A 15,459-nucleotide genomic window follows, 5' to 3' on the forward strand; every position below is an offset into this window, starting at 1 on the left:
GCTGTGTTGGTGTAAATGTGTCAGGTTTTCATTGCTGTGTTGGTGTGAATGTTCCAGGTTTTCTCTGCTGTGTTGTGTAAATGTGTCAGGTTTTCTCTGCTATGTTGGTGTAAATGTTTCAGGTTTTCTCTGCTATGTTGGTGTGAATGTGTCAGGTTTTTCATTGCTGTGTTGGTGTGAATGTTTCAGGTTTTCTCTGCTGTGTTGGTGTAAATGTGTCAGGTTTTCTCTGCTGTGTTGGTGTAAATGTTCCAGGTTTTCACTGCTGTGTTGGTGTGAATGTTCCAGGTTTTCACTGCTGTGTTGGTGTGAATGTTCCAGGTTTTCACTGCTGTGTTGGTGTGAATGTTTCAGGTTTTCTCTGCTGTGTTGTGTAAATGTTTCAGGTTTTCTCTGCTGTGTTGTGTAAATGTTTCAGGTTTTCTCTGCTGTGTTGTGTAAATGTGTCAAGTTTTCTCTGCTGTGTTGGTGTAAATGTGTCAGGTTTTCTCTGCTGTGTTGTGTAAATGTGTCAGGTTTTAATTGCTGTGTTGTGTAAATGTTCCACGTTTTTCTCTGCTGTGTTGGTGTAAATGTGTCAGGTTTTTCTCTGCTGTGTTGTGTAAATGTGTCAGGTTTTCTCTGCTGTGTTGGTGTGAAATGTTTCAGGTTTTTCTGTGCTGTGTTGGTGTGAATGTGTCAGGTTTTCTCTGCTGTGTTGGTGTGAATGTGTCAGGTTTTCTCTGCTGTATTTGTGTAATTGTTTCTCTGCAGAACCTTCTGGTTGTGAGGGGTCTCAGGGCTGCAGGAGGGGCTGGTGCAGCTGCAGCCAGGCCTGGCTGTGTCCTGCCTGTCACCTCCCTGTCCCCACCAGTGCCACCTCTCCCTCCTCCCTGTGTTGGATCTGGCTCTGATTTCTCATTTATTGTAAAGGAAATTATCTAAACAGCCCCGCAGGTCAGCCCTGGGGCCTTGGCCTCGCGTCCAGGTCCCCTCTCCATGGCATTGCTGTCACCCGCGGTTGGAGGGGTGGGTTGGATGCAAAACCACTGCACTGGTGTTGGTTTGAGCAGCTGAGGCCACTCTGCTCCCCCACATTTCACCTCCAAAGTAAAAACGGAGAGACAAACACCCCCCCAAGCTGAAGTCAGTGTGCAGGTAAATCTCAGCGTCCTACAAAGGCTGGGGAAAGTGTTCCCATCTGTAGGAGAGGGTGAGAGGAGCAGCACTGGGATCCAATTCCCAGCCCATCCCTGCCTTTCCTTCCCAACCAGGAATTGCCGTTCCCTCCTGATCCATCCCTGCTTTCCCTCCTTCCCAACCAGGAATTCCCTCCTGATCCATCCCTGCTTTCCCTCCTGATCCATCACTGCCTTTCCTTCCCAACCTGGAACTGCCTTTCCCTCCTGATCCATCACTGCCTTTCCTTCCCAACCTGGAACTGCCTTTCCCTCCTGATCCATCACTGCCTTTCCTTCCCAACCTGGAATTGCCTTTCCTTCCTCACCCACCACTGCCTTTCCCTCCTGATCCATCACTGCCTTTCCTTCCCAACCTGGAATTGCCTTTCCTTCCTCACCCACCACTGCCTTTCCCTCCTGATCCATCACTGCCTTTCCCCTGATCCATCCCTGCCTTTCCTTCCCAACCAGCATTGCCTTTCCCTTCCTCACCCACCACTGCCTTTCCCTCCTGATCCATCCCTGCTTTCCCTTCCCACCCCATCACCACCTCTCCCTTCCCCCCTGGCATTGCCTTGGCCAGGAAGTGCCAGGAGCTCCCCACAGCCCTAAATCCGGATTTAGGAGCTCAGCCTCACCACAAACACCTTTTGTTTCCAGTCCTATCCGAGTGCAATCCGCTCGTGGTTTTCCCTGTAGGCTGGACAGCTCCTGCAGGGACAGGGACATGGGGACAGTGGGGACAGGGCTGGACAGCTCCTGCAGGGACATGGGAATGGGGCTGGACACCTCCTATATGGACATGGGGACAGGGCCGGACATCTGCAGGGACAGGGACATGGGGACAGGGCTGGACAGCTCCTGCAGGGACAGGGACATGGGGACATGTCACACCTCCTGCAGGGACATGGGGACAGGGCTGGACAGCTCCTATAGGGACATAAGGACAGGGCTGGGCACCTCCTGCAGGGACAGGGACATGGGGACAGGGCTGCACAGCTCCTGCAGGGACATGGGGACATGGACTGGGGACAGGGCTGGACATCTCCTGTAGGGACAGGGACTGGGGACAGGGACATTGGGACAGGGACATGGGGACAGGGCTGGGACTGGGACATGGGGACATGTCACACCTCCTTCAGAGACATGGGGACATGTCACACCTCCTGCAGGGACAGGGACATGGGGACAGGGACAGGGCCAGCTGCCCAGCCACTCCTGGCAGCAGCTCAGAGGCATCTGCTGTGTGCTGCCAGCTTTAATTAAATGTAAACCCAATGCCCTGAAAAGCACAGGATGGGGACATGGGGCCTGCTGGGACAGCAGGAACCCTGGGAGCAGGGCATTGATATCCCAGGGACATCCCAGGGACATCAAAAGGGACCCACTGGGGTTTGTGTGAGGGACACGAGGCCTCTGGGCAAAAATCACAATGAACGCCCTGGTCTGAGGGGCTGTGGGCAGGGGAGGTTTTCTGCTGGAACCCAGCTCCAAGCAGGAATTGCTGCAGGCCCCAGGGAGTCACTTCTGGGGTGCCCAGGGCTTGATTGTGTTTGGTTTGGGTGAGGGAATCAGCACCTGCAGCAACATCAGCACCCGCAAATAAACAGGGGGAGAGACTGCAGGAAAGCTGAGCTCCGCTGCAGCTGAGTAAATAAAGAATGAAATATTGATAACTGGGGGAGTTCAACAATACTTGGCCAAAGGTTCCAGGGAAAACAAGGCTTGGAAGGGGAAAAAAGACCCAGCTGTGCTCTTTGAGGGAGGGAGGAAGCACAAAAGTGGGTGGAAGGAATGTACACAATGAGTTAGGAGTTGTTGACAGGGACAGGCCAAGGGGAAATGGCCTCAGGCTGGGCCAGGGCAGGCTCAGGGTGGACACCAGGAGGAATTTCTGCATGGAAAGGGTGCTCAGGCCTTGGCAGGGGCTGCCCAGGGAGGTTTGCAGTGCCCATCCCTGCAGGTGTCACCTGGATGTGGCACTGAGTGCCCTGGGCTGGGGACAAGGTGGGGATCAGAATTTCCAAAAATTCCCAGAATTCACAGAATCCCCAGGTTGGAAGAGACCTCCAAGGCCATCGAGTCCAACCCAGCCCCAACAGCTCAACTCAACCCTGGCCCCCAATGCCACATCCAGGCTTTGTTCAACACACCCAGGGATGGGGACTCCACCACCTCCTGGTGCCCAGGAATTCCCAAAATTCCCAAAAATCCCAGAATCCCCAGAACCACTGGGTTGGAAGAGACCTTCAAGAGCATCAGGGCCAAGCTGTGTGGAGACTCAGGAAAGAGTTACAAGTTTTCATTATTATCTTTTTAGCATTTAGTAAGTACCCTTTGTGTATTCTTTAGTTTAGTATAGCATTCTTTAATATAATTCAGTATCATAAAGTAATAAATCAGCCTTCTGAGAACATGGAGTCCCAGTCATCATTCCTGCCTTCACTGGGACATTTCCCAGCAAACACAACAGGAATTTGCACCACTGAACCTTTAAGAGCAGGACAGGAGTGTTTTTAAATGCCCTCAGAACTGCAGTCAGGCTGTGTGATGCAAGCTCTGTTATCTCAGTGTTTCTCACTGCTTTAGGAGGTGGGAAAATGCAGACAGAAATGTCAATGGGGCCTCAGAGTCAGGGGTTTTGCTGGATCCGCTGCTGGAGCCCCAGATGCACATCCCTGAGGGAATCAGGGGTTTGCTTCCCTGCCTTTTCCAGGAATAAGGGAGTGTTTCTGAACACTTCACCTGCGTTCCTGCAGCCAGGCTGGCTCAGCGATAGCAAAATGGAAATTCTGCACTTTCCTGCTGCTTTGGGGCATTCTGCACTCCCTGATCTCCCTGCATCCCCTCCAGGCTGTAGCTGCTGCTCTGCTCCCAGGGGACAGGGACAGGATGGGGGAAATGGCCTCGGGGAGGGCTCAGGGTGGACACCAGGAGGAATTTCCCCATGGAAAGGGTGGTGAGACCTTGGCAGGGGCTGCCCAGGGAGGTTTGGAGTGTCCAGGGAATTCCTGGATGTGGCACTGAGTGCCCTGGGCTGGGGACAAGGTGGGGATGGGGCACAGCTGGGACTGGGAAGGATTTTCCTTTTCCTTTTCCTTTTCCTTTTCCTTTTCCTTTTCCTTTTCCTTTTCCTTTTCCTTTTCCTTTTCCTTTTCCTTTTCCTTTTCCTTTTCCTTTTCCTTTTCCTTTTCCTTTTCCTTTTCCTTTTCCTTTTCCTTTTCCTTTTCCTTTTCCTTTTCCTTTTCCTTTTCCTTTTCCTTTTCCTTCTCCTTCTCCTTCTCCTTCTCCTTTTCTCCTCTTCTCCTCTTCTCCTCTTCTCCTCTTCTCCTCTTCTCCTTTTCTCCTTTTCTCCTTTTCTCCTTTTCTCCTTTTCTCCTTTTCTCCTTTTCTCCTTTTCCCTTTTCCCTTTCCCTTTCCCCGGATTCTGTGTCTGGCTGGGAGTCTCCTGGCTCTTGGAGGGTAATTCCATGCAGACCATGTTTGGATTTGGGTGCCAGCTCAGGGGCTGCCCTTTTCCTGGGCTGGCAGAGCGTGGGATGGGGAGTGATGGCACCTGGTGGCTGTGTGTGCTTGGTAAAGCAGAGGGGGTGTTGGCGTGGATCACTTTTTCTGGGAGGAATCATTCAGAGTGCTCCATCGCCTCCGTGGGGTTTGGGGTATGACTCCAGACACACGCAATGTGAATTTCTGACACGAAATCTTTGGTTTTAAAGTGTAATGGAGGTGGCACAGCCAGCCCATGGCAGGGCTGGATAGGATTTGGGAATGAGGAATTGTTCCCTGGCAGGGTGGGGAGGGGCTGGGATGGCATTCCCAGAGCAGCTGGGGCTGCCCCTGGATCCCTGGCAGTGCCCAAGGCCAGGCTGGACACTGGGACACCCTGGGACAGTGTCAGTGTCCCTGCCATGGCAGGAGCGACCTCCGGGCTTGGTTTTTCCAGGAGGGGTTTTCTGCTGTTCCACTGCAGAGCTGGGGGCAGGAGCAGGAGCTGGGAGCAGGGACAGGATTTGGAAGCAGGATCTGGGATCTGGAGCAGGATCTGGGACAGGATCTGGGATCTGGAGCAGGGTCAGGATGTGTAGCAGGACGTGTAGCAGGATCTGGAACAGGATCAGGATCTGTGGCAGGATCAGGATCTGTGGCAGGATCAGGATGTGTAGCAGGATGTGTAGCAGTATCAGGATCAGTGGCAGGGTCAGGGATCTGTAGCAGGATCAGGATCTGTGGCAGGGTCAGGATCTGTGGCAGGATCAGGATCGGTGGCAGGGTCAGGGATCTGTAGCAGGATCAGGATCTGTGGCAGGGTCAGGATCTGTGGCAGGGTCGGGATCGGTGGCAGGATCAGGATCAGTGGCAGGGTCAGGGATCTGTAGCAGGATCAGGATCTGTGGCAGGGTCGGGATCGGCGGCAGGATCAGGATCGGTGGCAGGATCAGGATCGTGGCAGGATCAGGATGTGGCAGGATCAGTCGTGGCAGGGCGGGATCGGTGGCAGGATCAGGATCAGGGCAGGTAGTTGTGGGCGGATCTGTGGCAGGGCGGGGATCGGTGGCAGGATCAGGATCAGTGGCAGGGTCAGGGATCTGTAGCAGGATCAGGATCGGTGGCAGGGTCGGGATCGGTGGCAGGATCAGGATCTGTGGCAGGGTCGGGATCTGTGGCAGGGTCAGGATCTATAGCAGGGTCAGGATCTGTGGCAGGATCAGGATCTGTGGCAGGGTCGGGATCGGTGGCAGGATCAGGATCGGTGGCAGGATCAGGATCGGTGGCAGGGTCAGGATGTGTAGCAGGATCAGGATCTGTGGCAGGATCGGGATCGGTGGCAGGGTCGGGATCTGTGGCAGGATCGGGATCAGTGGCAGGGTCGGGATCGGTGGCAGGGTCAGGATCTATAGCAGGGTCGGGATCTGTGGCAGGATCAGGATCTGTGGCAGGATCAGGATCGGTGGCAGGATCAGGATCGGTGGCAGGATCAGGATCTGTGGCAGGATCAGGATCGGTGGCAGGGTCGGGATCTGTGGCAGGATCAGGATCGGTGGCAGGGTCGGGATCGGTGGCAGGGTCGGGATCGGTGGCAGGATCAGGATCGGTGGCAGGGTCAGGATCGGTGGCAGGATCAGGATCTGTGGCAGGATCAGGATCTGCGGCAGGATCAGGATCTGTGGCAGGGTCGGGATCTGTGGCAGGGTCAGGATCTATAGCAGGGTCGGGATCTGTGGCAGGATCAGGATCTGTGGCAGGATCAGGATCTGTAGCAGGGTCAGGATCTGTGGCAGGGTCAGGATCTGTGGCAGGGTCGGGATCTGTGGCAGGGTCGGGATCGGTGGCAGGATCAGGATCGGTGGCAGGATCAGGATCTGTGGCAGGATCAGGATCGGTGGCAGGGTCAGGATCGGTGGCAGGATCAGGATCTGTGGCAGGGTCGGGATCGGTGGCAGGATCAGGATCGGTGGCAGGATCAGGATCGGTGGCAGGGTCAGGATCGGTGGCAGGGTCAGGATCGGTGGCAGGATCAGGATCTGTGGCAGGGTCGGGATCAGTGGCAGGATCAGGATCGGTGGCAGGATCAGGATCGGTGGCAGGATCAGGATCGGTGGCAGGGTCGGGATCGGTGGCAGGATCAGGATCGGTGGCAGGGTCGGGATCGGTGGCAGGGTCGGGATCGGTGGCAGGATCAGGATCTGTGGCAGGATCAGGATCGGTGGCAGGATCGGGATCTGTGGCAGGATCAGGATCTGTGGCAGGGTCAGGATCTGTGGCAGGATCGGAGCCAGGGTCGGGATCTGTGATGTTTAGAGTTGGGGTGGATGGGGGGATGGTGGCAGGGGGTGGCAGGGTCAGGATCGGTGGCGCTGGCGTCAGGAGCTCTGGCCCTGGTGCGCTACCGCACAGCCTGCCTGCACCTCATCTCCTTCCATGGCTGGCACTGGGCACGGGCACAGCGAGGGGCTGAGGGCTGCTGGGGTGTGGGATAGGGGGTATGGGTATTGGGATAGGGGATATGGGGTATGGGATACAGGATATGGGATATTGGGGTATGGGATAGGGGATACGGGGTATGGGATACAAGATATGGGATATTGGGGTATGGGGTATAGGATACAGGATATGGGATATTGGGCTGTGGGGTATGGGATATTGGTGTATGGGGTATGGTATACAGGGATATTGGATACTGGGATATTGGGCTATGGGATATTGGATATTGCAATATTGGGACACTGGGATAGGGAATACTGGATTTTGGATATTGGGATACTGGATACTGGGATATTGGATATTGGGATATTGGGATATGGGGTATGGGATAGGGGATATTTGGTGTGGGGTATGGTATATAGGGATATTGGGATACTGGGATATTGGGATACTGGGATATTGGGCTATGGGATATTGGATATTGCAATATTGGGGCGCTGGGATAGGGAATATTGAATACTGGATATTGGGATGTGAGATATTGGATATTGGGATACTGGATTTTGGATATGGGATATTGGATACTGGGATACTGGATACTGGGATATGGGATATTGGGATATGGGATATTGGATGTGGGGTATGGGATATTGTATATTGGGATACGGTGATATTGGGATATTGGGATATTGTATATTGGGATACTGTGATATTGGATATTGGGATACTGGGATATTGGGATATGGGATATGGGATATTGTATATTGGGATACTGTGATATTGGATATTGGGATACTGGGATATTGGATCCTGGATATGGGATATTGCATATGGGATATAGAATACTGTGACATTGAGCTATTGGGATATTGGGATATTGGATGCTGGGATATTGGGATATCGCCCAGCAGAAGGAACAGGGACCCCCAGCTCCGGGGTTTAACTCTGAGGGGTTTATTTTGGATTTCTGAGGGGTTTATTTTGGATTTCTGAGGGGTTTATATTAATTCTGAGGGATTTCTTTCAGATTTCTGTTGAATTCTCCTGAATTCATCCATCCTGCCCCAGCCCTTTCCCAGCGCCACAGGGCTGCTCCCTGGCAGTGCTGCTGAGGGGCTGTGGGACCTCCCCAGTCCCAGGAGTGGCCAGTACTGGTTCAGTGACCATCATCATCCTCCCAGAGCTGTGTCTGCACTCCTGGGCCTGTGCTAACCCTGCAGGACCCAGCCCTGGGCTTGTCCTTAGGCTGAACCCAAACTAATTCCAGTCAGGAACCTCCTGGTCGCGACAGAGCTGGAATGAACAGCCCAGGGGAGTTGTAACTGTTCCTCTTTAATGCCACAACCCCACTGGAAATGGATTTATGGCATTAAAGTTCCCCCTGCCCGTGGAAGGGGCTGGAGCTGGATGGGGCTTCAGGGTCCCGGCAGCCCAGGCCTGTCTGGGACTGGTTCTGGTATTAACCCTCCTTGGAACTGGGCTTTAGACAGAGCTGGGCGAGCTGGCTGCGATTTGGGATTTTACTTGGCTGCTTTGTGTGTGCCACAGGCACACATGGTGCAGTAATCTCTGTTATAGAGGCATTTTGTGGATCATTGGTTAATTTACGTGAAGGAATCCTCCCTGTGAGCCTGGGGCACAGAATTCCCAGAGTGATCCTGGCAGTGCCCAAGGCCGGGCTGGGGCACGGGGAGGAATCCCTGCCCGTGGCAGGGGTGGCACTGGAAGATAAGTTTTATATTTTTATGTTAATTTATTTTAAATTAACTGATCCCTGGCAGTGCCCAAGGCCGGGCTGGGGCAGTGGAAGGAATCCCTGCCCATGGCACTGGGTGAGTTCAGGAGAATATTCCCCCCTAAGCCCAGCTTTTCCTCTCCCCTTGGTGTGGGTATGTTTCTCTTGATGAATACTGGGTGTGAAAGATAAGTTTTTAATTTTATAGTAATTTATTTTAAATAAACTGATCCCTGGCAGTGCCCAAGGCCAGGCTGGGGCAGTGGAAGGGATCCTTGCCCATGGCACTGGGTGGGTTCAGGAGAATATTCCCCCCCAAAGCCCAGCTTTTCCAGCTCCCCTTGGTGAGCTTGATGAATATTCGGTGTGGAAGATAAATTTTGTACTTTTATGTTAATTTATTTTAAATTAACTGATCCCTGGCAGTGCCCAAGGCCGGGCTGGGGCACAGGGAGGAATCCCTGCCCATGGCACTGGGTGGGTTCAGAATATTCCCCCCCAAAGCCCAGCTTTTCCTCTCCCCTTGGTGTGGGTACATTTCTCTTGATGGATACTGGGTGTGAAAGATAAGTTTTTAATTTTATGTTAATTTATTTTAAATTAATTCATCTCTGGCAGTGCCCAAGGCTGGGCTGGAGCAGTGGCAGGGGTCCCTGCCCATGGCAGGGGTGGCACTGGAAGAGAAGTTTTGTACTTTTATGTTAATTTATTTTAAATGAACTTATTCAGGGGGAAGGATGGAGTGAAATAAACAGGAGGTCAGTCAGGTTGGACTCAGTGAGCTTGGGGGTCCTTTCCAGGCTGGTTTTTCATTCTGTGATCCTCTTTTTGTTGCTTTCTTTGTTTGTTTGTTGAAGAACTCCCCTGTCGGTGGCTGTGGGCTGTTCCCTGCTCCCTCCAACAGAGCAACATGGGCTGGAATTAGAAAGCGTTTGTAAGAAATGAAAACTTATAAAGCAGGAAAAAATTAAAACTAAAACTAAAAAAAGAAAGAAAAAAAAAGAAAAAAGAATTTAAAAAATAATAAAAACGTATTTTGAGGCAGCTGCTGCAAAAACTTAAAAAGCAGGAAAATTAAAACTAAAACTAAAACTTGAAAAAATAATAAATAATAATAATAAGACATGTTTTGAGGCAGTTGCTGCGAAAAATTAAAAAGCAGGAAAATTAAAACTAAAACAAAAAAATTTTAAAATTTTAAAATATTTGGAAAAAATAAATAGTAATAATAATAAGACATATTATTTTGAGGCAGTTGCTGCGAATACTTAAAAAGCAGGAAAATTAAAACTAAAACTAAAAAACCCGCAAAACATTGTAAAAATAATTGAAAAATAATAAATAATAATAATAAGACTTTTTTGAAGCAGTTGCTGCAAAAACTTAAAAAGCAGGAAAATTAAAATTAAAACAAAAAAAATTTAAAAATTATTAAAAAATAAAAAATTAAAATAATAAGACATATTTGGAGGCAGTTGCTGCGGAAACTTAAAAAGCAAGAAAATTAAAACTAAAACTAAAAAAAAAATTAAAAATTTTTAAATAATTTTAAAAAATTAATAATAAGGCGTATTTTGAGGCAGCTGCTGCAAAACTTAAAAAGCAGGAAAATTAAAACTAAAATTAAAATTGTTTTGAAAAAATTAATAATAATAATAATAATAATTTGAGGCAGCTGCTGCGAAAACTTAAAAAGCAGGAAAATTAAAACTAAAATTTTAAAAATGTTGAAAAATAAATAATAATAATAATAATAGTAATAATAATAATTATTATAATTTGAGGCAGTTGCTGCGAAAACTTAAAAAGCGGGAAAATTAAAACTAAAATTTAAAATTTTTTGAAAAATCAACAATAATAATAATAATAATAATAATAATAATAATAATAATAATAGTTATTATTATTATAATATTATTATTATTATTATTATTATTATTATTATTATTTGAGACAGTTGCTGCGAAAACTTAAAAAGCGGGAAAATTAAAACTAAAAAAAACCCCAACAAATCACAATAACAACCCCATTTCGGGGCCGGCTCCCCCCGAGCAGCCCGAGCGCATTTTCGGGGCGGCGCTGGCGGGGCCGCTCCGTGCGCGCTCCCGCGGCGGCCCCGTTGCCATGGAGACGGCGCGGGGGTGCGCGCACCCGCGGGATGGAGCCGGGCCGGGATGAGCGGCGGCGGGCACCGGGCGGTGCAGGTGCGTGCCCCGGGCCTGGCACGGGTTTGTCCCGGTTCCTCCGCGGGCTCCGGGGCCGCTCCGGCTCCTCCCGGGCCAGCGGCGGGACCGGGCCGGAGCGGGGTCCGGCTGATGGGAACGGCCCTGGAGCGGCTCCCGGAGCCGGGGACAGCGCCCGAGGCTGTGTAGGTTCGGCTCCGAGTTTTGTAGGATCGGTTTTCCGAGCCCTGTAGGATCAGCTCTGAACCGTGTAGGGTCGGTTCTGTAGCTTGTTCCGGTTGTGTGGGGCGGTGGTCGCAGCTGGGGTGTTCGTTTGTGGGCGTGGCTCTGAGGCTGGTTTGTATGCTCTGTTAGTTGTAGAGGTTTTTTTTCGGTTGAGTTTTAGGGTCCTTGAGTTGTAGTCTTAGGTCCTGGTGTGTTTGTAATTGATGTGTAGGGTCGGCTCGGCTTAGGCCTTGTGTAGGTCGGTCTCTGGTGTTGTCTTGTGTGTAGGGTCGGTTCTCTGAGCTGTGTAGGGTCGGCTCTGAGCTGTGTAGGATCGGTTCTCTGAGCTGTGTAGGGTCGGCTCTGAGCTGTGTAGGATCGGTTCTCTGAGCTGTGTAGGATCAGCTCCGAGGGATGCAGGAGGATCAGCCCGGACAGGAACGCAGGAATGCAGCTTGGAGGGACGGGGGAGCCGTCGGAAAGGGATGGGGGGGCTGGGGGATGGGGGGGCTGCTCGGACAGGGGGGACCTGGGGCTGTTTGGGGTGAGCTCGGTGTGTGCTCAGGGTGTGTTTGGGGTGTGCTCTGGGTGTGTTTGGGGTGTGCTCTGGGTGTGTTTGGGGTGAGCTCGGGGTGTTTTTGGGGGATGTTTGGGGTGTGCTCAGGGTGTTCTCGTGCTGTTCTCGGGGTGAGCTTGGGGTATGTTTGGGGTGAGCTCAGAATGTTTTTGGGGTGTTTTGGGGGTGTTTTTGGGCTGTTGTCGGGGTGAGCTCAGGGTATGTTTGGGGTGTGTTCGGGGTGTTTTTGGGGTGTTCTTGGGGTGAGCTCGGGGTATGTTTGAGGTGTGCTCGGGGTGTTTTTGGGGTGTTCTTGGGGTGTTCTCGGGGTGAGCTCTAGGTGAGTTCAGAGTATATTTGGGGTGGTTTTGGGGTGTGCTCAGGGTATGTTTGGGGTGTGCTCAGGGTATGTTTGGGGTGTGCTCGGGCTGTTCTTGGGGTGAGCTCAGGGTATGTTCGGGGTTTGCTCAGGGTATGTTTGGGGTGTGCTCAGGGTATGTTTGGGGTGAGCTCGGGGTGTTTTTGGGGTGCTCTTGGCATGGTTTTTGGCTGTTCTCAGGGTGTGCTCATGGTGTGTTTGGGATGTGCTCAGGGGGTTCTTGGGGTGGTTTTGGGGTGTGCTGAGGCTGTTCTCATGCTGTGCTCGGGTTGTGCTCAGGGTATGGTTGGGGTGTTCTTGGGCTGTTCTCGGGTTGTTCTCGGGGTGTGCTCGGGGTATTTTTGGGGTGAGCTCAGGGTATTCTCGGGATGTGTTTGGGATGTGCTCGGGCTGTTCTCGGGGAGTAGTCAGGGTATTTTTGGGCTGTTCTCCAGCTGTTCTCGGGGTCTCTGTCCGGGCAGCCCAGCACAGGGAACACCCCAAACATTCCCTTTCCCTTTTCCCATTCCCCAGCTCCGAGCAGGGAGCCCGATTTTTTCTTTGCCAAACCCTGATTTTTCCTTACCCATCCCTGATTTTTCCTCCCCAGTCCCTGAGCCCCCTGCCCTCCCCAGCCGCGTTTCCCGGTGGTTGTGGACGGATCCATCCCCGGGGGAAGCAGGTTCGCATTTCCCAGCCCAGCCTGCAGAGGGGATTGGGGCACGGTGACCTCTGCCCAGGTGCTGCTGCTCCATTTCCCAGCTGCTCCCTGCCCCGCTGGGACTGAGGCACTCACGGGAATTGGCTGTGAGGTAAAATCCAGCAGAGGTTTGGTGATAAAACGGCTCAGAAACTCGGCAATGTGTGCAGTGAATTGTATTGATCAGCGCCAGGTGTTGCAGTAGCCCTCAGGGATTGATTTTCCTCAGTTCTCGTCTGTAAAATCCCAATTATCTGTTTATGTTCTCGGGTTTGTGATTGTTCTTTAACTTCTCTTTAATTTATTTCTGACCACTGGAACAGAATCACCTTCAACTCTCTTTAGAATGACGACAAACCCAGTGAAATGAACACTGAAATTTGTCATTCCTGCTGCTAGAACCCCCTGGATTTGCAGTTTCCCAGAGGACAGAGATCAATCCCTGAGCCTGCTGCCCAGGCACGTGGAGCAGGCAGGTAGAGAGGCGGCACTGCCAGACCCCAGCACGCTGGAAACGTTTCCCTTTGGCAAAAACCGAGGCTGCTATTTTTGGATGAGCCGCCTCTAACCTACATTGTTGGTGCGTTAGAAGTTGTTTGTGATTTTTCTCTGCCTCCCTGTGTGGGGATGGCTTTGGGCTGAGGGGCACCAGGGGCACAGGACAAAGCAGCTCCATGGAGGCACCTGGGGAGCTCAGGGCTGAGCTGGGCACGAGCCCAGGTGTGCCCAGGTGGGTGAGAGACCCCTGGGCTGTGCCAGCTCTGGGGTATTTTGATCACAAGGGTGTTTGGGTGAAGGAAGAGACGAGATCTTTGACTCTGTATTTCAGAAGGCTTGATTTATTATTTTATGATGTATACATCTATTATAACTATACTAAAAGAAAGGAGAGTTTCCTGAAGCTGCTCAGCTAAGCTAAGAAAAGTAAAGAATGATAACAAACTAGCTCTCTCGGACTGTGTCTGAGAGATCTCAGTTCTGGATTAATTATAATTAATTATTGGCCATTAATTATAAACGTGCAAGTTGGGCCAATCCAGACAGAGTTGTTGCATTCCACAGAGGCAGATAATCTATTGTTTATGTCTTGTTGTTGAACTTCGCAGCTTCAGCAGGAAAAATCCTGAAAGAGGATTTTTCATGAAAGAAATATCTGTGACAGGGTGGCAGCAGGGCCAGGGCAGTGCCCGTCCCCTGTGCTGGCACTGCTGGGGCACCTCCAGTGCTGGGGGCAGCTCTGGGCCCCTCCTGCCAGGACAGACCTGCAGGGGCTGCAGCGTGTCCAGGGAAGGGAACGGAGCTGGGGAGGGAATGGAGCCCCAGGAGGGGCTGAGGGAGCTGGGAAGGGGCTCAGCCTGGAGCAAAGGAGGCTCAGGGGGGACCTTGTGGCTCTGCACAAGTCCCTGCCAGGAGGGCACAGCCAGGGGGGGTCGGGCTCTGCTCCCAGGGAACAGGGACAGGCCAAGGGGAAATGGCCTCAGGCTGGGCCAGGGCAGGCTCAGGGTGGACACCAGGAGGAATTTCTGCTGAGCAAAGTGCAGGACTTGGCTGCTTCCAGCTGTGGGACAGAGCAGGGATGAATCTGCCCCAGTCCCCATTCCCATATTCCCATTATTCCACATTTCCACATTCCCATATTCTCATATTTGAATTTCAGTTTTCCTAGAAGTTGCTCCTAGGATTTTCCCATATTCTGCCCAATTCCCACATTCCCATATTCCCACATCTTTCCCATATTCCCACATTACTCTCAAATTCCCACATCTCCATACTCCCATTTTATTCCCACATTCCCAAATTCCCATATTTCCATATTCCCAAATTTCAATTTCAGTTTTCCTGAAAATTGCTCCCAGGATTTTCCCATATTCCCGTATTCTTCCCAATTCCCATATTATTCCTATATTCCCATATTATTCCCATAGTCCCACATTCCCACATTCCAACATTCCCATATTCCCACATTTCCACATTCCCATATTTTCATGTTCCCGTATTCCCACATTCCAGTTTCAGTTTTCTTGGAAGTTGCTCCCAGGATTTTCCTGTATTCTGCCCAATTCCCACATTCCCATATTATTCCCTTATTCCCACATTCCCACATTCCCACATTCCCATATTATTCCCACGTTCCCACATTCCCATTATTCCATATTTCCACATTCCCATATTCCACATTCCTACATTCCCACATTCCCAAATTCCCATATTCCCACATTCTCATATTCCCACATTCCCACATTCCTACATTCCCACATTCCCAAATTCCCATATTCCCACATTCTCATAGTCCCACATTCCCACATTAATTCCATATTATTTCCACATTCCCACATTCTCTTATTCCCGTATTATTCCCGCATGCCCATATTCCCATATTATTTTCATATTCCCACATTCCCATTTCAGTTTTCCTGGAAGTTGCTCCCAGGATTTGCCCTGGGTGAGGTGATGATCTCCAGCTGATCCCCCCCAGTTTTTATCCCATTTTTAGGGAGCTGCTGCTGCCTCAGCGCTGCCCGTGGCCCTGTCTGCCCTTGCTGCTCTCCCTGCAGGGCTCTGGCTGCTGCTTTTAACCCATCCCTGGTTTTTCCTTACCCATCCCTGATTTTTCCTTGTCAATCCCTGATTTTTCCCTACC

General features: G+C 51.1%; 1 protein-coding gene across 1 annotated transcript in view; it reads left to right on the forward strand.

Annotated features, from left to right (window-relative positions):
- Window positions 1-15,459, forward strand: part of DTNB (dystrobrevin beta) — a 182,587-nt gene that overhangs the window by 46,761 nt on the left and 120,367 nt on the right.

Source organism: Camarhynchus parvulus, chromosome 3, assembly GCF_901933205.1.
Source record: "Camarhynchus parvulus chromosome 3, STF_HiC, whole genome shotgun sequence".
Taxonomy (NCBI): domain Eukaryota; kingdom Metazoa; phylum Chordata; class Aves; order Passeriformes; family Thraupidae; genus Camarhynchus; species Camarhynchus parvulus.